Source organism: Salvia splendens, chromosome 10 (assembly GCF_004379255.2).
Source record: "Salvia splendens isolate huo1 chromosome 10, SspV2, whole genome shotgun sequence".
In the NCBI taxonomy this organism is placed as follows: domain Eukaryota; kingdom Viridiplantae; phylum Streptophyta; class Magnoliopsida; order Lamiales; family Lamiaceae; genus Salvia; species Salvia splendens.
The window spans coordinates 26,050,511-26,070,054 of NC_056041.1; the positions used below are offsets into that span (position 1 = coordinate 26,050,511).

The 19,544-nt window shown below is 42.4% G+C and overlaps 1 long non-coding RNA gene across 3 annotated transcripts; it reads right to left on the reverse strand.

Moving 5' to 3' along the window:
- Positions 1-2,636: 2,636 nt before the first annotated feature.
- On the reverse strand, positions 2,637-19,335 carry LOC121750204. Of its 3 annotated transcripts, XR_006039832.1 has the most exons (8): positions 18,951-19,335; positions 18,748-18,850; positions 18,599-18,672; positions 18,196-18,345; positions 18,047-18,116; positions 17,545-17,610; positions 4,152-4,429; positions 2,637-3,955 (listed from the first exon to the last, which is right to left on the reverse strand). It is a non-coding gene; the product is annotated as an uncharacterized LOC121750204 (long non-coding RNA). The 3 variants fall into 3 exon arrangements; XR_006039833.1 differs by lacking the exon at positions 4,152-4,429; XR_006039831.1 differs by having other exon boundaries at positions 2,637-4,429.
- Positions 19,336-19,544: the final 209 nt, after the last annotated feature.

The window sequence follows — 19,544 nt, forward strand, 5'->3', positions numbered from 1 at the left end:
TTACTTATTTTTGTACATTATTGATCTGGGACGAGAAAATAAAAATTGCAGACGTATTCAATGTAGAAGACGATGATAATTCTGGTAGAGAGTGATTAACATTAGCGTGTAATAGGGATGTAATCTTCCAACGTATTTTAGCTGATGATTGAGGGAGGAAATCATGGAAACTACCATAACTGAATCTTAATCTTATACCAAAACTGACATTTTCCTATTAATTTAATAATTTTAATAATCAAAATCAGCTTGATTTTTGGCCATCGGATTTTCAAATCGTGGGGCTAGGATTGAAAAGGCAGAATGAACCATATTTACAAAAAGAATATGATTACATCCTTATATATATATAGGGATGTATTCAAGTTCAACATGTAAATATGTCCAAACATTCAACTGAATCTCAGCCCCACGATTTTGTCATCTAACGTTCAGATTAATGCCACTTGTCATTTAATAATGTAGATTTTCATTCTAATAATGTACACCGACTAATAATGTAACATTATAGTCTAAAAATGTAGATTTTCATTCTAATAATGTACACCAATGTAGCTCGGCTATTTTGATCACAACCATCCAATCCAAGGATCCAAAGGTTGTGATCTGTTTGAAGCTTAACACCGAAGAGATGTGAGGACCCTAATACACCCATATATATATGTATGTATATATAGGGGTGCACTATGGTCCATAAGTGAAATCCTGTCAAAAATCAAAGCAAATCTCAGCCCTTGGATCCTTAGATTTGATGACTGTGATAATAATATTCGAGCTACATTATTACACTAAAAGCGTTACATTATTAGCCGAGCTACATTATTAGACTAAAACGTGTTACATTATTAGCCGAGCTACATTATTAGACTACACAATCTACATTATTAGATGACGCGTGACATTAATCTAACGGTTACATCACAAGATCCAATGACTGTGATTTTCTTTGTTTTTTGACATAATTTCGGTTATGGATATGAACACTCCTCTCTCTCTCTCTATATATATATATATATCTATAGGGTTTTGATCTATGCAAAACTATATTTAAATACAGAAACGCAGAACAATATCATACGTAGGGCACTTTTAGGTCATAGTTAGTAAATTTTTAGGTCATGCTAACAAAGCATGACCTAAAATAATCTTAGCATGACATTAAACCCAAATATTATAATATGACCTAACATTGCTTAATTATGACCTTTCGTGTTTTTGGTTAATTATTGACCATTAGATCATCTAATCTTAGGGCCAAGATTTGGGCTGCATTTCTGGATTTAAATGCATTTTTATTTTGATCATCTCCCTATATAGATCAAAACCCTATATATATATATATATATATATATATATATATATATATATATGTATAGAGGTATGATAAAATACAAACTCTCTATAATACAAACTATACAAACTGAGGTCAACAGAGTTTACAAATTATGTCAACGGGGTGATGTCAACAGGGGCTGATGTCAACGGAGTGTACAAATTCTGTCAACGGGGGCTGATGTCAACAGGGTGTACAAATTATGTCAATGTTGGTGTACAAATTCTGATTGTTCGATGTCAATGGAGTGTACAGATTTGTAGGAAATGTTGACATTAGAAAAATCTCTTATATTAGCGGTTGATTAATTGTATTAAGTGAGTAGGATTAAAGTTTGTATAGTTTGTATTATAGAGGGTTTGTAGTTTATCACACCCTTTTATGTATATATCCATATATATACGGGGTCTTGTTAGATTGAGATTTTTGGGCTTAATTGAGAACTGAGATGCATTTTCAGCCACTCATTCACAATTTTCGTGCAATGTCAACTACTAAGACATTATGTCAACTAGGGGGCATAGTTGTCATTTTCGCGCGATGTCAACTACGGAGACATTATGTCAACTACGAAGACATTATGTCAACTACGGTGTAAACAGCAAACGTTATTTATGTCAACTACGATGTCAACAGCAAACGTTATTTATGTCAACTACGATGTCAACAGCAAACGTTATTTATGCCAACTATTATGTCAACAGCAACATTTTACAAATAATTAATGTCAACAACAAATATTTTCATGTCAACAACCTATATTATGTATGTCAACAACAACGTTTTACACCTAATTGATGTCAACAACAATGTTTTACATATAATTTATGTCAACAACATTTTTCATAAAATTTATATCAACGACCTATATAATTAATGTCAACAACAAACGTTATTATGTCAACGAGCTATATAATTCTTGTCAAGAATAAACATTTTCATGTCAGCGACCTATATAATTAATGTCAACAACAACATTTTACGTATAAATTATGTCAATAACAACATTTTACATATAATTGACATTGTATATATGTAGCTGACATGGATTGTATAAGTAATTGACATGATTGTACATATAGTTGACATTACATGTGTGTATAAAATTTATATGTAGTTGACATGGATTATATATATAGTTGACATTGTTTTCGTACTCAACAACAAATATTTTCATGTCAACAACTTATATAATTTATGTCAACAACAATATTTTAGGTAATATCACAAACACCTTATCTACACAACTCGCAAATTCCAGCAACACAATCGAATTAAAAACTGCATCCATATATTTCACAAATCAATCTTGATTGTTGGACGTCAAATAAATCGCCTTCTCAAATTAATCTACATATTTCAAAAATTTATCTACAAGTTCAAAGCGGGACCCACAAACATAAAACCGAGAAGAAATAGGAGAGATTTTGATTTGAATCAAAGACACAATCGTGTGAATGCTGAGGAATCGTTGAAATCCGAGAGAAATCTCACAGAAATCGCCCAAATCGCCAAACACAAGAGGGTGAAGGAAAGTGAAGAATCAAGGGGCTACTATGAGTTAGATCAACATAGGCTTTAGATTGGGACGGAAGTAATGCCACGACGCTGAATTTGCCATGAAGAGACTGGAGGCGTGAGCAGACGGCACGAGATCCGCCGTCGGAAGATGACCAACGGCGATAGCGCCACGATGGAGCAAGCATAACGGTGGATCACGATCTCACGGCATACAGTGACAGCAACGGCGTGAGAAAGGCATTGGCGGAGCAGCAATGTCAGTTCAACGGCAATGATTGACGGATCGAACAACGACGGGGCGGCGCTGAAGCCTTCGTGATTCAGGCAGTGACTGCGGCGAATTTGCAGCGGCGATGAGAGAAGAAGATAGGCGGAGAGCTGAGCCTTCGAGCTCGCCGACAGTGATGATGGAGTTCAGATCGGAGGGCAGAGAGAGCGAGATTGGGCACATGCGAGTGTCCAATTTATTTCGAGAAGAAGAGAGGGAGAGAAGTTAGTTAATGCTCAAATATTAGGGAAAGGGATGAAGAAGATTAATTAAAACATGAAATTACCATTCTGCCATTTCTTAATTAATTAATCTAAAAATATTTTTTTATGTGGCAAATTCTGGACCACTCTTTAAATAAAAATGAGTGGTTGACAATGCATCTCAATTCTTAATTAGGCTAAAAAATCTCAATTGATCACAACTATATATATATATATATATATCATAAATGATAATGTAAGGAATGTGCATAATTAATTTGAGAATTAATTATAATACTATGGTAATTTTTAATGAATTTATTAAAGATATTAACATTGGCAGTGAATAGTGTTAAGAAAGGAAAGATTGTAATTAAGATCAATTACCTAAATCACGTAATTGACAAAATAAGTTTCATAGAATAGGATTATTCTTTTCCCTTGTGCAAGACTTACCATGTATATTGTGTTCTACTCCCTATTTAAAGGGAACTATATTCAATGGAATTATCATCCTTTTCTACAAACTATTTTCTATGTCTTCTTGTGTACCGCTTAACATGGTACCAGAGCAGGACTCAGAAACATATCATCATCGTCCCTAACCTCTCTCGATCCTATAGCCAAAATCTGCAAAAAACCACCCAATAAACCATGTCAGAAGACGATAGTACATTGGTCTCATCCCAGTCGGATGAGATCGCTCGGCAAATCGCTGAAATCATGAGCAAAAGTTTTGCCATGATGATGCCACCAACAACAGTCAAACCAGAAGATACAAATAACCCACCAGAACCACCAATAACCTACAAAATCGATACTCAACCTCTGCACATCGGATGAAACAAATTGAATGGGGAGAATTACTCCACACGGGTCGTACTGATGCAAAAGGCGATAAGTGGTAGGGGGATGGTTTCTCACATAATTGGAGTGCCTCCTTCCCCGCCACGGACAGATCTAGCCTTCCCGCAATGGCAGCAAGCCAACCATTGCGTGTTTACATGGCTCATATAGAACATCGAACCACGGTTGGCCAAACATATCTGGGATGCGTTGGCCGTCATGTACGGGAGCGGAGGAGACAAACTCCAAGTATACGACCTACACATGAGAGCAAGTATGGTGAAACAAGGTAACCAATCGTTGGAGGAAACTTGGAGTACCCTACAAGATTTGTGGTTATCAATAGATCAAAAACAAACAACTCCGATGAAGTACCACGAAGATATCTAGATACACGATCAATTCATCCAAGAACTGAGACTTTATCAATTTTTAATTGCAATTGATAGTAAGTATGAACTACCAAGAGGGAGATAGTGAGGATGGAGCACGTCCCTCTGTGGATCAAGCCTATAACCTGGTCCAGTATGAGGAAACACGATCTCAAGTGTTACAACACGACAACTCTAACAATTGAGTTACTTTAGACGGTGTAGGCGCTGGACTCGCCATTCGAGGAAGGCATAATCAGCCCAGCGACTGGGTGCTTAACGGCTCGCGGGGCAGCGGTCGCGGCGGCGGAGGCAACAGTGGCGGAATGACAACGAGGACAAATCCAAACTAGTGTGCTTGTACTACAAGAGAAAAAACCACACCAAAGAGTCATGTTTTGAGCTAGTCGGCTACCCCGATTGGGGGATAGAAAAACACGGAAAAATGCCGAATGCACCGCCGCCTACTCGCACCACACCATGGAACCGCGGCGGCCACGTTGCTGCTGCCGTGGGAGAACAGGATCATGCCGGAGATGGAGGACGATTCGCAACCATCAAGGGCAACCGAGAGGTTGCTCAAACTCGGGGCGGTGATGGAGGAGGCGCGCACGGAGGTTTTAAGCAGACGAATCAGACCGGAGGCGGAATTGACCAAGAATGAGGAAACGACGCAACAAGGTAAGTTAGGGCTGAACGTGGTACGTGGAAATAAATGGACGTGGTACTGAACGCGATGGGCTTTACTACGTAGAGGAGATAGCTCAAAAAGGGACTGCCATGCTAACTCACGGGACTGCAGATCGGAAAGCTTGGCTTTGGCATCGACGTTTGGGACATCCCTCTATCGGTTACTTAAAATTATTATTTCCTGATTTTATTCCTAAGCATGACATGTATTGCGAGACTTGTATTTTAGCCAAAAGCCATCGAACTTCTTATCCTTTAAATAATACTCATGTTGATTCTACTTTTTCCTTAATACATTCGGAAGTATGGGGACCCGCACCAGTTACTGGGGGCAAGGCCTTAGATACTACTTAGTATTTGTAGATGATTGTACCCGTATGACATGGGTGTATTTTATGAAACACAAATCCGAAGTCTTTGCACATTTGTCCCATTTTTTCAATCTTATTCAAACCCAGTTTCAGCAAACTATTAAAATCCTGAGATCAGATAATTGGGGGAGGGGAGTTTGTTAATACCAACATGAAACAATTTTTTCAAGAAAAAGGCCTAATACACCAAACCTCTTGTGCCCATACTCCTGAACAAAACAGTGTTGCCGAAAGAAAAAACCGCTCTCTCCTAGACATGACTCGCTCTATGCTCATAGAATCAAAAACTCCAAAATACTTTTTGGCCAGAGGAAGTTGTTCTGTTTTCATCATCGTGTTTACTATTCTAAGTAGTTAATTTTCATTCCAGTCTGCAATTCACTTGATCCAGTAGTTAAAATTCCCTTGAGCAAGTAGTTAGTTTACTTTGTGTCTAGCGTAAAATCAGTAGTTAAAAACTCCCAAAAGCAAAGCGTGGTAGCAGCCAACCCCTATTCACTACTCACACACTTGATACACTAGCTTCTCTGTGGGATCGACCCCAAACTTGCCACTTTACTGTTAAAGTAGTGCAAAATTGGGAGTTTATAAATTACTTTGGTGGTGAGCGAGAGCGAGATCGTCTTGATCAAGTGGCAACAACATTTGCTAATTGGTCCATCCGGTTCAGTTATCTCTTCCATATAACTTAATCCAATCTCAATCATTCGCAAAAGCCCGCCAAAATGGCACCGTTGCCGGGGAACCATGGTGTTATTTTATGTTTTTGTGTAGCGCATAGGTGTAAATAGTCTTGTTTTCTTTCCTTTTCTCATTTTGTTTTTCTTTCTGTTCATGAGAAGGTACCAACGCGGTGGACACTGGAATCATCGGCATCACTTAGGAATTGGCTCTCTGCACGCTCACGATGAAAAGGAGCCCACCCATGCCATCGCCATCACTCCTGGGATGCAGACCATCGCAATTAAGTCAGGAGTACTGGTCGTTTTATCCCATTTCTATGGCCTCTCGAAGGAGTGTCCTTACGCCTTCCTGGAGGAATTCTGCAGATACTGCGACATCCAACCTGTACCGGTTGGATCTACATCTGAAGACTATAGGCTGAAGGCTATCCCCTTCGTCTTGAAGGGTGATGCTGGAGTATGGCTGTCGAGACTGTCAGAAGGGTCCATCAGAACATGGGCCGAGTTCCGCATGATATTTCTAGATCGTTTCTTCCCCGCATCAAAGACAAGTGCCCTCAAGAGGGAAATTACAGAAGCTAGACAGGAGTACGATGAGCCCCTCGATCTTCTATGATGGATTGACAGTTGACAGCAAGAACGACCTCAACCTCGCAGCCCAAGGGGATTTCTCAAAGACCCCATTCAGCCAAGCCAAAAACATCCTGGAGAGTCTTATTGAAGCCAAGAGGTTGTACGAGACATCCCGTGGCCAGTACAAGAGAGGTGCGGTGCACTCAGCAGAGGCGCGCAGCGTGAGAAATTGGAGGCTCGATTTGAACTGATGGAGAAGAAGCTGTTAGAGGCAGTAGAGAAATCCAGAGCACCTCCACCGCCTGCGCCGAAGGAGCAGCAGTATGTGCTGCCGCCGCCACCGCCAGAAGAGCATCACTATTACTATTGTGAGTTTCCCCCTGAGGTGGAGCCGCAACCCCAAGTGAATGCCGTAGGCCACTGGAATGCAAATGGCAATTGGATCCAGGAAAAACAGAGAGACGCTCCATGGAGGGACCACCCTAACATTAGGTGGACCGATCAGAGTCAAAGCCAACTACCTCAACCCTCGACACAGCAGCCGCAACCCTTTGAAGGGCAGCCCAACTGGCTAACCTGAAACCAAGATAGATCAAATAGCGGAGGGATCAGAATGCAGGGAGGCCAGGCAGGTTGGTCAAGTGGACCTTAAGGAAAACTGGTCCAGTGGAGGACAGCCCAACTGGTCAAGCAGGCAGAATCAAGGAAACTGGGGGTACAGACAACAAGGCCCTCAGTCAAGCAACCAGGGAAGGTAGCCGAATAACCAAATGGTCAGCTATGTTCCACCGCACCAACAGGGAAATCAGCACCCTGGAAATCAACAGCACAGCCTGCCGCAATACCAGCAAGAGCATTATGGGCCATCTGACTACCCACAGCCCAACCATGGTGGGGGACCGCCGAATCAAAGATACAACCGACACCCCAACGATGGCCAAGGAGATATGATAGTACCGCACCATCCTAATGATGCGATGCGGGAAATCCAAGAGGCTCAGAAGGAGCAACGGGAGGCTTTGGAAATACTGACGAAGCAACTTTCTCAAGCCACTGTGCAACCACCCGGTCGTGAAAACATCAGCGAAGTGTCCCTAAGATCAGGAAGAGTCTACCAAATCCCTACACCACCTGAGAAATCTCCAGCATCTATGTCTGGACTGATCCATGAAGAAGAAGGAGAATCTAGTGGAGCAGAGCAAGCAAGAGGGAGTGAAAAGGGCAAGGCAAAAGCGGGAGGTGAATCCTCAGAGGAAGGTCAGAGAGAGGAAGCTGAGAAAGTTAAGCCATATCCGTATCGTGGAATGGTGACAAGAAAGAGGGACGCCACGATCGACGTAGTGAGTATGTTCAAGGATGTGGAGGTAAAGGTGCCGCTCTTGACGGTGTTAAAAATGCCCTTGATTAGTAAATTCATCATATACTCCTCGGCGGGAAAAGTCAACGAGGAAGGGAGACTAATTACAGAAGAGAATGTTTCCGCCGTGATTCAGAGAAGCGACCTCCCCTCCAAAAAGACTGATCCTAGAATGTTTACTCTCCCGATCTCAATCGGAGATATTCAAGTAGAGCACGCGATGTGCGATCTCGGGGCGTCGATCATTGTTTTTCCATACTCCATCTATAAGAAGCTGGGAGCTGCCAAGCTCGTCGACACTGACATCATGATCCAATTGGCCGACAGATCGTGTATTCACTCGGAGGGAATTCTGGAAGATGTAGTCGTAAAGGTGAATAACTTTCTGTACCCATCTGACTTTTTCGTAATAAAAATGATGGAGCCTGCAGCAAGGGAGTCGAGTGGAGTCCTACTGGGACGGCCATTCCTGTCTACGGCCAGCACCATTATAGACGTCCGTAATGGGACGATAAGCCTGGACTTCAACGGAGAGCAGTTCACGCTCAATATCGATGAAGCCATGAAGAGGCTAGCCGACAGCGAGAACATATACTAAGTAGATGTGACGGAGCCCTTAGTACAGGAGTACTTGGAGAAAGAGTTCTTAAAAAGACAGCTCACTGATTCCCCTGACGATGAAGAAATCGAGAAAGAAGTTGCAGAGTGGTATGAGACCATGAATGTCGGAGAAATGGATGACCAAGCCATCAGGAAAGCGATAATGGATTTTTGTGAGTACCCGAGACTAGCTGGGTCAAGTGGGAAAGCTCGAGTATCCAGCCTAGAGAAGCGGCTTGATCAAGGCAAGCCAATGAAAGGAGAAACGGCAGAAAACCCTCTGCCTACTGAAGAGCCAAATCCAACAAAAGAATTGAAGCCACTTCCGGCACATCTAAAGTACGCCTACCTGGGAGAGGAAGAACGAAGCCTGTCATCATCAACAGTCAGTTGACCCAGGGGTAGGAAGATAGATTGTTGGAAGTATAAAGAAAGAATCAGAAGGCTATCGGCTGGAAATTGGCAGACATGGTGGGCATCAGCCCGGACTTATGTATGCATCACATCCGACTGGAAGAAGGAGCCGAACCACACCGCGACCAACAACGTAAGCTCAACCCCAACATGAGGGAAGAGATGCTCAAGGAAATTGTCAAGTTGGTTTCGATCGGGATTATCTACTCCATTCCAGACAGTAACTGGATCAGCCCAGTGCACATGGTGCCCAAGAAAGGAGGGATTCAAGTAGTGAAAAACGAGAAAAACGAATTGATCCCGACAAGACCAGTTACTGGGTGGAGAATGTGCATAGATTACAGGAAGCTGAACCAAGCTACGAAGAAGGATCACTTTCCTCTGCCATTCATTGATCAGGGAAGCAGTACTTCAGCTTCCTGGATGGTTATAGTGGTTACTTCCAGATCGCTGTGCATCCAGATGACCAAGAGAAAACAACATTCACTTGCCCCTTTGGCACTTATGCTTACAGGAGGATGCCTCTGTAATGCCCCGGGCACTTTCCAGAGATGCATGATGAGCATTTTCTCTGACCTGTTGGAAGACTGCATTGAGATCTTCATGGATGACTTTACCGTCTATGGGGACGATTTCGATCAAGGGCTACATAGCCTGAACATGGTATTGGAAAGATGCCGCCAGAAGGTCTTGGTTTTGAATTTTGAGAAATGTCATTTTATGGTTACTAAAGGAATAGTCCTGGGCCATGTAGTGTCGAGCAGGGGAATAGAGGTTGACCCAGCAAAGGTAGCGGTCATTGCAAAATTGTCGTACCCCACCAACCAGAAGGAGATCAGAGCTTTTTTAGGCCACGCTGGGTTTTATAGAAGGTTTATCAAAGATTTCGCGAAGATAGCCCAGCCCTTGACGAGGCTTCTTCAGAATGACGTGGAGTTCGAATTCTCAGATGCCTGCAAGGTCGCGTTCCAAATTATGAAGGACCGACTGACAAGCTCTCCTATAATACGCGCCCCCGACTGGACTCACCCCTTTGAGGTGATGTACGATGCCAATGACTATGTTGTAGGGGCAGTATTGGGTCAAAATATTTAAGGAAAGAGTTACGTCATCTTCTATGCTTCCAAAACTCTAAATCAAGCACAGAGGAATTATGACGTGACCGAAAAGGAGATGCTATCAGTGATTTTCGCATTTGAGAAATTCAGGCCGTACCTGCTTGGGTCCAAAGTGATAGTCTATACTGACCATGTGTCGATCAAGTACCTGTTGGCTAAGAAAGAATCGAATCCGCGACTGATTATATGGGTCCTCCTCTTACAAGAATTCGACTGGGAGGCAGTCGACAAGAAAGGCTGCGAGAACAGGGTGGCGGATCATTTGAGCCGAATCTTACAAGAAGATAATAGCGAAGCTATCTCTGATGCCTGCCCTGAGGAGCATCTCTATCTGGTCAAGTCAACATCTGGGCTTTAGTGGGTCAACCGGGCAGAAGAGGTTGATCAAGTCAGCCAAGGAATGGAGGCATTTGTGGTGGACAACATTCCACTGCTCATGCCTAACTCTCGCCAGTGAGTAGATAAAGGGAGTAATCGGGTACTCATGGGTAGTCTGCTTGATCAAGCTATAATTTCTTATTCTATAAAACTGATCAAGTGACGTCCTAGGAGAACCCGATCAAGTCCTTAGTAGTTAGTGTAAATAGTTTTTCAATTGTTAAGTTTTTAAATCTTAGGTAATTAAAAGACGGAAGTGAGGAAGGAAACTGATCAAGTGCAACTATTTGAGTTTTCATCAGGAATTAACTGTCCACTTGATCAGTGTAATTTGAATTTAATTGGTGGTACAGTGTTTACATGGATCAGGTCAGGTGATGATAGGACGTGCGCAGTCATTGCAAAGGTGTCCGGAAGAGCTAACTGCTGCATTGGATAAAATAGTACCGGAGAGATGGAAGTAGCGTATCGGAGAAGCTTTGCCACCTGGCACTTTGAGAAGGTGAAGAGTCGCAGGGATCGCAATAGCCATGATCTCAATAGCCAGGATATCAGTATAAAAGGCAGCCTTCAGATCCGAATACCACTTTTATCCACACCGCCTATAGTACTTTCCCTTTGCTCTCCCATACCGCTCAGAGATTCAAACCTTTGCCCAAGTTATTATCATCTTCACCAAAACCCACCACCATTCCAGTAAAAATGTTAATTGAGCAACTGTCCACTTCATCCTCATCCTCCGACGCCGGCACCGATAGTGGTGACCGGAGAACCTCTTCCCCAGCCCATACAGAAAACCCTAGCCCATCTTCTCAAGCCCCACAAACTAGCGTCGCCGCTCCACTGCCTGAAGTGGATGAAGAGGCCATACGGCGCCTAGATAGAATCCTCCGGAGTTTGCCCTCCGAGATGGATACCGCGATGGTGTACGCCACCATAAAAGCCCGACTTGGAATTTCCCAGTCGAGGAACCTCGCTACAACCTCCGCACCCCAAAATCCTCCCCAAGACCCTTACCCTTCCTCCCAACCTGCCGCTACTCCGGCCGCTGAAGTAGAATCTGTGCCGCCACCACATGCAGAGGGCACAACTGCCCCCAACGCCCCATCACCATTGAGTGATGGGGGTTCTACCTCCCCCCTCCAAGGGCTGTCACAAACGATAGAGGTTGTGACCATAGACGACGACTCCGCGCAGGCCATTCAGCCGCCTCCCAGCAACATCCTACTGCAGCCGAGGGAGGCTGACTGGGTTTTCCACCAAGCGGTGGAGAATGAGCCAGAGGAGAGGGAAGAGCAGCCGCTGCGCCGCCGGACGCGCCGGAGGAACATAGAAAGGATGGTAGAGGAGATGGAGGCCAGGGTGGCCGATAAGCCAGGAAGAGAGGAGGAGCCGGAGCAGAGGCCCCGCGTAATGCAGCAACTGATGAATGAGCCGGAGGAAGCGAACCAAGGGGCCGGGGAGGCCGAAGAAGAGAGAGGAGCCGGTGAGGCCGGTGGGGAGAGGGAGGCTGTTGAGGACAGCCATGATAGGGCAGAGATGGAAAGGAAAAGGAAGGGGAAGAGTGTTCTTCCTCCCTCGAAGAGGATGCGCCCCGCAACCCGGGGCATTGTTATTCCTGATACAGATCGACCTGCTCCTCCACAAGAAGGAGATGAGGGCAGTGAATCCGAGGCCAGAGAGCTTCGATGGGCCCGAACATCACGCAGGCAACAAGGAAGGCCTGCAACACCCCCACCTTCGATTACTCCAACACCACTGTGGTGCTGACCACGGACCTCCTCCAGCGGATGCTGAAATTTGATAACCGCAAGTGGAACGAGGAGATCCACCGGAGGGTAACCCCCCAGAAGCGGCTAAAGGGCGGCAAGAAACTCCACCAGCCAGCCTTGGAGACTATCCGGGTCGAGGCAAAATTTACCCAGTAAATCACTGGGATGTGTTTTGACTGGCTGCTGAAGATTGAGGAGACCTTCGTGCCGGAGGCCCTGGCCAAGGAACTTTTCACGTCCTTCCGGTTCACCGGAAGCACAGATTTGGAGGCCAGGAGCGTCTCCTTCAGGGTGTTCGGCCGTGCCCAGAATATGAGCCTGAACGAGTTCTCCATAAGAATGGGAATCCACACACACAAAGGCACAGGTCGCCAATGGGGAGTGGCCCAGCCGCGATATCAGTCTCCCTCATAGAAAACCTGATTTCGATCAGCAGGCCGTCTGGAAGGCCCTATGCAACGGACGTGCCCCTACCTTTACAGCCTCTGAATCCAGAGGTCATAACATTTCTAATACTGCCCTCCGCCTAGCTCAGATCTACCTAGCCTGTAATCTCCTTGGACAAGCCAATACGTTGTCAATTATTACCATGTCCGAACTCTACTCTATGTGGAGTATGAGAGAGCAGAGGAAGGTCCATCTGGGATTCTGGTTGGCCTACTCCATAAATCAAATTGCTACCCGCATTGCCCGCCATCTAAACGTCTGCCACCTTCTCGGGACCTATTTGATGAGGAACTAGATTATGCAGTGTGACGGACGTCCTATCCTTTGCCCAGTCCCGAATTATTTGACCGTGATTTATTTGTTAGAACTCAGATACTGGAGAAGACGCAAGGAGGGGATTTTCAATTTTATGCAGCCGGTCGGCGGGAGCAACAGAGAAGCCAACCCAGAAGGAGAACGAGGCCTGAGCAACCCTCAGCAACCCCTGCTGAAGAAGAAGAGGAAAGTATACAGTGGGTGCCCACTCCGAGGATGGAGCGTGAGGAGGCTGCACGTGCTGACGACGCATGGAAGCTCCGAGTGGAGCAAACATTGACGCAACTGGTGGAAAATTCGAATTCCCAACTGGTCCTGCTGGCCAGGTTGCTGGGAACCACCCACAATCAAGCCCCTGCCAGCCAACCACCATCTCCCTCTACAAGCTCTCCTCCATCTCGGCGCCCATCGTCCTCCAGGCCACCCTTAGCATCCCTCGGTCAACCTCCCAGGAAGCATTAAGTACAACCCCCCCAATCTCAGTTCATTTCAAGTTTAAACAATTTTATTTTTATTTTTTTTGGTTTGTATAACTTATATTCTGCTCCACCTCACACTTAGACCTGTGTTGGGTCTAAGTGTGAGAAGTTATGCATGTTTGTTTTTGTTATGTTTATTTGCCTGTCTTATCTGTTTTGGTTGTTGCTTTTCTATGTTTATTGGCATGTTTGATTGTTGGCACTGTCTCACACTTAGCCCAGTGTCTGGTCTAAGTGTGAGAAGTTTTCCTTTTTTTTTGTTTTTGTTGTGCCGTTGCCTGTGCCTAACCCTTTTTTCCACTGCATCCAGTCCCTCGAGGACGAGTTCATATGCAGTGGGAGGGGGAGGGTTAGTTCCAGAAAATAAAAATCATTCATGTCAAGATTTGAAAAAAATACAAATACCAGTTAGTAATTAGGGCAGTATGCATGAAATTGGATAAGTGGAAGACTTGATTACTTTAGGAAGAGTTAGAAAAAGGACCCAGTATGCTTACATGAAAGAATATCTTGTCTTCCGATTGTTAGTAAAAAATTGAGATACAAACTTGCCGGGCGAAAATTACACGGAAAATAAAACGATGAAGATTACACTGAAACAACTGAAAATTACATGGAAAAAGCTGTGGAAAGCGGTAAGCCGAGTCGAGGAGTCCTCTTTCCGCAAGACGAGATACGCCCCGGTAGTGCTCTTGGTTTGGCGTGTCGTCCCCAAAGATAAAACGGCTTCGTCTCTGAAGTAGCAGCACCGCTAGCAGCAGAGCTCCGGCGAACGGGAGTAAGGCGGGGGCAGAGCTTCGACGGGGAAGATTATGCAGAGAGGGAGAGAGCGTGTATACAAGAATGCTTGTGTATGTTCTGTGTGGAATGCAATGGATGCATGCCTATTTATAGGCCAAGTCCACCCGTAGGGGCATTGATGGAGTCAACAACCATTATGTGTGTCATGATGGCTTGACTGTAACCGCCGGGGGTTATTAACTGGTGCACTAGCCATTAGGAGCTGAAGAGACACGACGCACCTGGACATGCTACACGACGGGATCACCATGGACCGTCGGGGACCTTTTGTCTCCCGTTATGCGTCGGGGTCCAGCGGGGACCTTTTTTCTCCCATTATGCGTCGGGGTCCAGCGGGAACATGATGTGGACCAGACCCGTCGGGGATAGTGTGGAGTTTGGGGTGGTCTAAAAAGAATAAGAGGGCTTGAACCACGCTCAACGACCAGCTCCAAAGAACAGCCCAAAGACCAATTGCCAAGATCCAAGATCCAAGGCACCCAACACCCGACACCTGGCGTCGGGCGCACGGGGCACAAGTCACGGGTCACGGTGCGCGGTGCGCGACTCGCTGGCAGGCAGCGGCGGCGCGCGTGTGCGCGCGTGTGGGCTCTGTCACCCGTCCTTTTCCACGATAATTAATACACATAATAATTCATCTTATTAAATACTTCATCAAAGAAGTTTATCATCCCTAGTGTGGGATAATTAACACTTAGTTAATTAATCCCTTATTTTTTCTCATAGCTCATTTTTAGCTTTATTGTGACCAACTTTAATATATTATTTCTTACTCACCGGGAATCGGATTTGAGAAAATAAATATACTACGGTTATCTACTCGGAACGTAGATCGTGGCTATTGCATTTAATTTCACAAAATTAAATGTCTTGTAACATTTATTATTAGTCAAAGTCGTTTGACCAAGTACGATTCCAACAAGGCATGAACGACGGCGGCTGATTCGCGGGGATCTACTACTTGGTGGTCGAGGCCCATCGCCACCACTACCGTCAGCGGCCATGGCACGGACGAAGGCGAGGAGATATGAAGGAGAGAGGGTTGCTCGAGATCAAGAGTAAATAGAGAGATTCAGCGCAGAAGTAGTAAGCTATGGCGGAGACCTCATTGGGAGAGAAAGGAGGAAAGAAAGGGGAAGGAGGTAAGAGAAAGGAGTAGGAGGGGAAACCTGCTGAAACAATACATAAACCCATAAATATTTTAAGATTAATTAACTAAGCCCAATAGTGAAAAATAGCATTATCCAAGCTACAACATAAAGGATTAACCCAGATAATAAATCTTTTCTATGAAAATTCAGTCTATAAAACGGACCCTAAGAGGAAATGGTGGGTTTTGTGCATTTCAATGAATCATTTTATATTATTTCATTCAATTAAAGATAAATTGCCAAGTGGCATTACTTATATCTTTAAATGAATTCTAGAATGATCTACATATTTTAAATCATGTGGGAAATTGAAATCATCTCCAAATGAAAAATAATTGGACACCTCCTTTATTAGAAAAAAAATGGAAAATTCTAAGTATAAAGACACTTTTGCCCTTCTATCGATTCTTCATACAAACATCGATTAATTTCTAATTTCTTACACATTATTACCCACATTACACAAATAATACCTATATATAAAGATACCACACCTCTCATAATTATTATTGTTATTATTATTATTTTCAATTTTCGATATTGAATTGTTCGCCGTTAGCCTAGATTCTTCGGTTTACTAATCGGAATAGCAATTTCCGTCTTGGGCCATTTCTAGGGTGTTACAGGTATACCCAAGTTTGTTTGTATTCTGTTACTTCCCCCTCCTCGGCTCGCTAGTCTAGGCTAGTTGGTTGTATCCCTCGGGCATACCCGAGTCATGCTTGTATGTTTCTTTCTTTTATAACATTCGTTGATTCATAAAAAAAGGTGGTATTTGGTTTAGTAGATAAAATAATAGCCAGATAACATCTAGGATTAAGTTGTAAGATTATTTAGTATGAGGAGTTGGCTATGATCGACTAATTATCACATGACTATGCATCTAGGATTAAGAATGATGAGATTCAATCTCATTAATTAAGCATAATACAAATTTAATCATGGGATATAATCTTGCAAACCGAACATCCCCGTGATATATTATGAAGGAAGAATAAGAAGATGTCAAACGACGTCGGTTTGAGATTCCTTTTAAAAACCTTGATGCGTGAAGAACATTTTTACCCCTTATCAAAGTAAAAATAATCTCATTTGTTCCTTATTAAAAAAAATCTCATTAGTTCCTTATTAGTTCACTTCTATTAATTTTTTCACTTTTGAAATTGTATCTTTAATTCGCTATTGATTAGTTAAATTTTGATCCCAGAGTTAGTTAAATAATCAAGATTAATTCATTTTAATAAATACCTCCTTGTCCTCAAAAATAGTTTTTTTTATCGTTTCGGTTTATCCCACAAAATTGGTGCACTTCTACTTTGAAAATTGTCCATAACACATTATACTACTCCCTCCATTCGCAAAATGTTGTCTACATTTGACTGGGCGCGGTATATAAGAAATATGAAGAAAAATGAGTGAAAAAAGTTAGTGGAATATGGGTTCAACATTTATATATATTAGTTTTAATAGAATGCAAGTGTAATAAGTTAGTGGAAAATGAATTCCATTTATCAAAAAAAAAAAAAAAAAAAGTGGACAACATGTCGCGGACGGACTGAAATGGTAAAAGAGAACAACATTTAACGGATGGAGGAAGTATTAATGATATGAATCTCACTATTGAGAAGATGTATTTGTTATTTACCTCTTTAAAAATTTAAATATATCTCCATTTTATCTATTAAATAATAACAAAAAAAACTGATATGTTAACTTAATCTTCATTTTTATCCCTTGAAATTGTATTAATGTGATCTCAATTTTAATCTGAATTTTAATTTAGCAATACGACTCCACAAGATTACAAGATGAATTCAATTAATAATGGAAAAGGCAACGGTTTAGTTTGTTACCATATGCATTTAACTGTGAGGAGTAGGCAGAAGATAGTTTTGGCACCACGAAAACTCCAAAAAAACCTGACACCAACATAAAAAAAATCCTATTGTCACAAAATATATGCAACTAGTATTTATTTGATGTGAAATGAAAAAAATAAGGGAAATTGGTCTCTAAACCATAAACTTTGCACAAAATTTGGTATTTTCCACAAACTTATGAGGCTTTTTTTTCATACTTGACACAATTAAATCAACGTGGTTTTCAACTTGAATTTTTATCTTATATGTTATGAACTTAAAAAGTGATTTAAAATATCATAAACGTATAACAGTTGACTACGTAAAATAAGATTTTAACGAATATATCTTATTTGGGTGAGTTTGGGAAATACCAAACAAAATGCAAAGTTTGTGATATTATAAACCAATTTCAAAGTTCATAGGAAATACTAAATTTTAGGCAAAGTTCATGGTTTTAGAGACCAATATCCCAAAAAATAAATAAATAAGCAACCTAATTTAGTCATTTTCCAGATGGTCATGTAGCCTCCACATCTTGCTAAAACAAACAGCACAACTGCCAACTGCAACAAGACAGTAGTTGACATTTTGCCCAACTCATAAACGAAAATACTATAGTCAAGAAAAATGAATTTCTTGTACCTTGATTGTGGTAGCTGGATCTCCACAAAAGAGGCTTCTCAATTTGGAAAGGAAGCCATTTATATAGGGCAAAACCAACTTTATTAGCCAAACACCTTCTTCCTCTCCAACAACATACTCTTCATCTTTGCTATCCACATCAATTTTTCCCTAATAATTTCCACCACTAGTTTTTTACTGATACGGTATGGTAAAAAAAAATGGCGTAGTTGAGTCGTTTCTTTTTTGCACTCGGTTTGAGAAAATGATAGTAATAAATAGTCAAAGTTGAGAGAGAGTAAGAATAGTTCTCTCTCTTACGTTACATTCTCTCGATTTTAACTATTTATTAGTATTATTTTATCAAAACGGGTGAAAAAAAACGATTCAACTAATTTAGGACAGAGGGAGTATTATGTTTTACCTGCTTTTGAGGGATCTGCAACAAAAGTTAGAGCAAGATAGAGCAGAGCAAGGTAGGAAAGAAGAGAGATACAGCTGTGAAAAAAACCATACTAGAATTAATTGAGGCAAATGTGTGTTGGATAAATTTCATTTGTATTTATGTGATACCTAATATTGAGGTGTTTGGTGTATGAAGTGGAAATGATGGCAAATGCTCCAACACCAAATACAAAGGCTGATCTTGCTGTATCTCTCCACATTATCAAATCAGCTGAAAAAATGAAGAAAGGCAATCAGAATTGACAAGCAATGTTAATGCATTTGGATTTATAACTCTTTATTATTATTATTATTTTGGATTTGTAACTCACCCAAACTCTGAAGCCTGGTTGAAGCTCCATCCTCCTGATTTGGTATCTCCTCTTCCACAACCTTCTTCAGCTCTTGCAAACTGATTTCGAGGCTTTTCGTTTCGGTCTCGACTTCGATTTCCTTTTCTACTTCCTCTTCCTTTTCCTCTTTTGAGGTCATGATCTGCTTCGATTGCGATAGGCTCATCTGCTTCGAATGTAGATTCAATAACCCAGAAATCGTGCTGATCGATCTTAGCAGAATCGGATTTAATTTTCCTCAGCTTGACGGAATTAATCTATCTCTAATTGTCTTGATGCCTGGATCAGATCTCTGCGTTGCGATCTTGATCTTGCTCTTGGCAATGAGAATCTTACTAGTATCATTTTTTAGCATGATTTTGGTGTCCCCTGCTTTTCTGGCTCTGCCTGCCATCTTTGCTACTCAATAAGTAGCTGCTTCTTCTCAAAGTCATGTAGCATTAGGCCATCCACAATGTTGTTCCTATACCGTTCCTATACCGTTCCTTAAACCACTATTTGAGGGCCCCACTGTACTTTTTTACTCCATTCCTTAACTAAGGAACGGAACCTGCAACCCTTCGTTCCTTAACC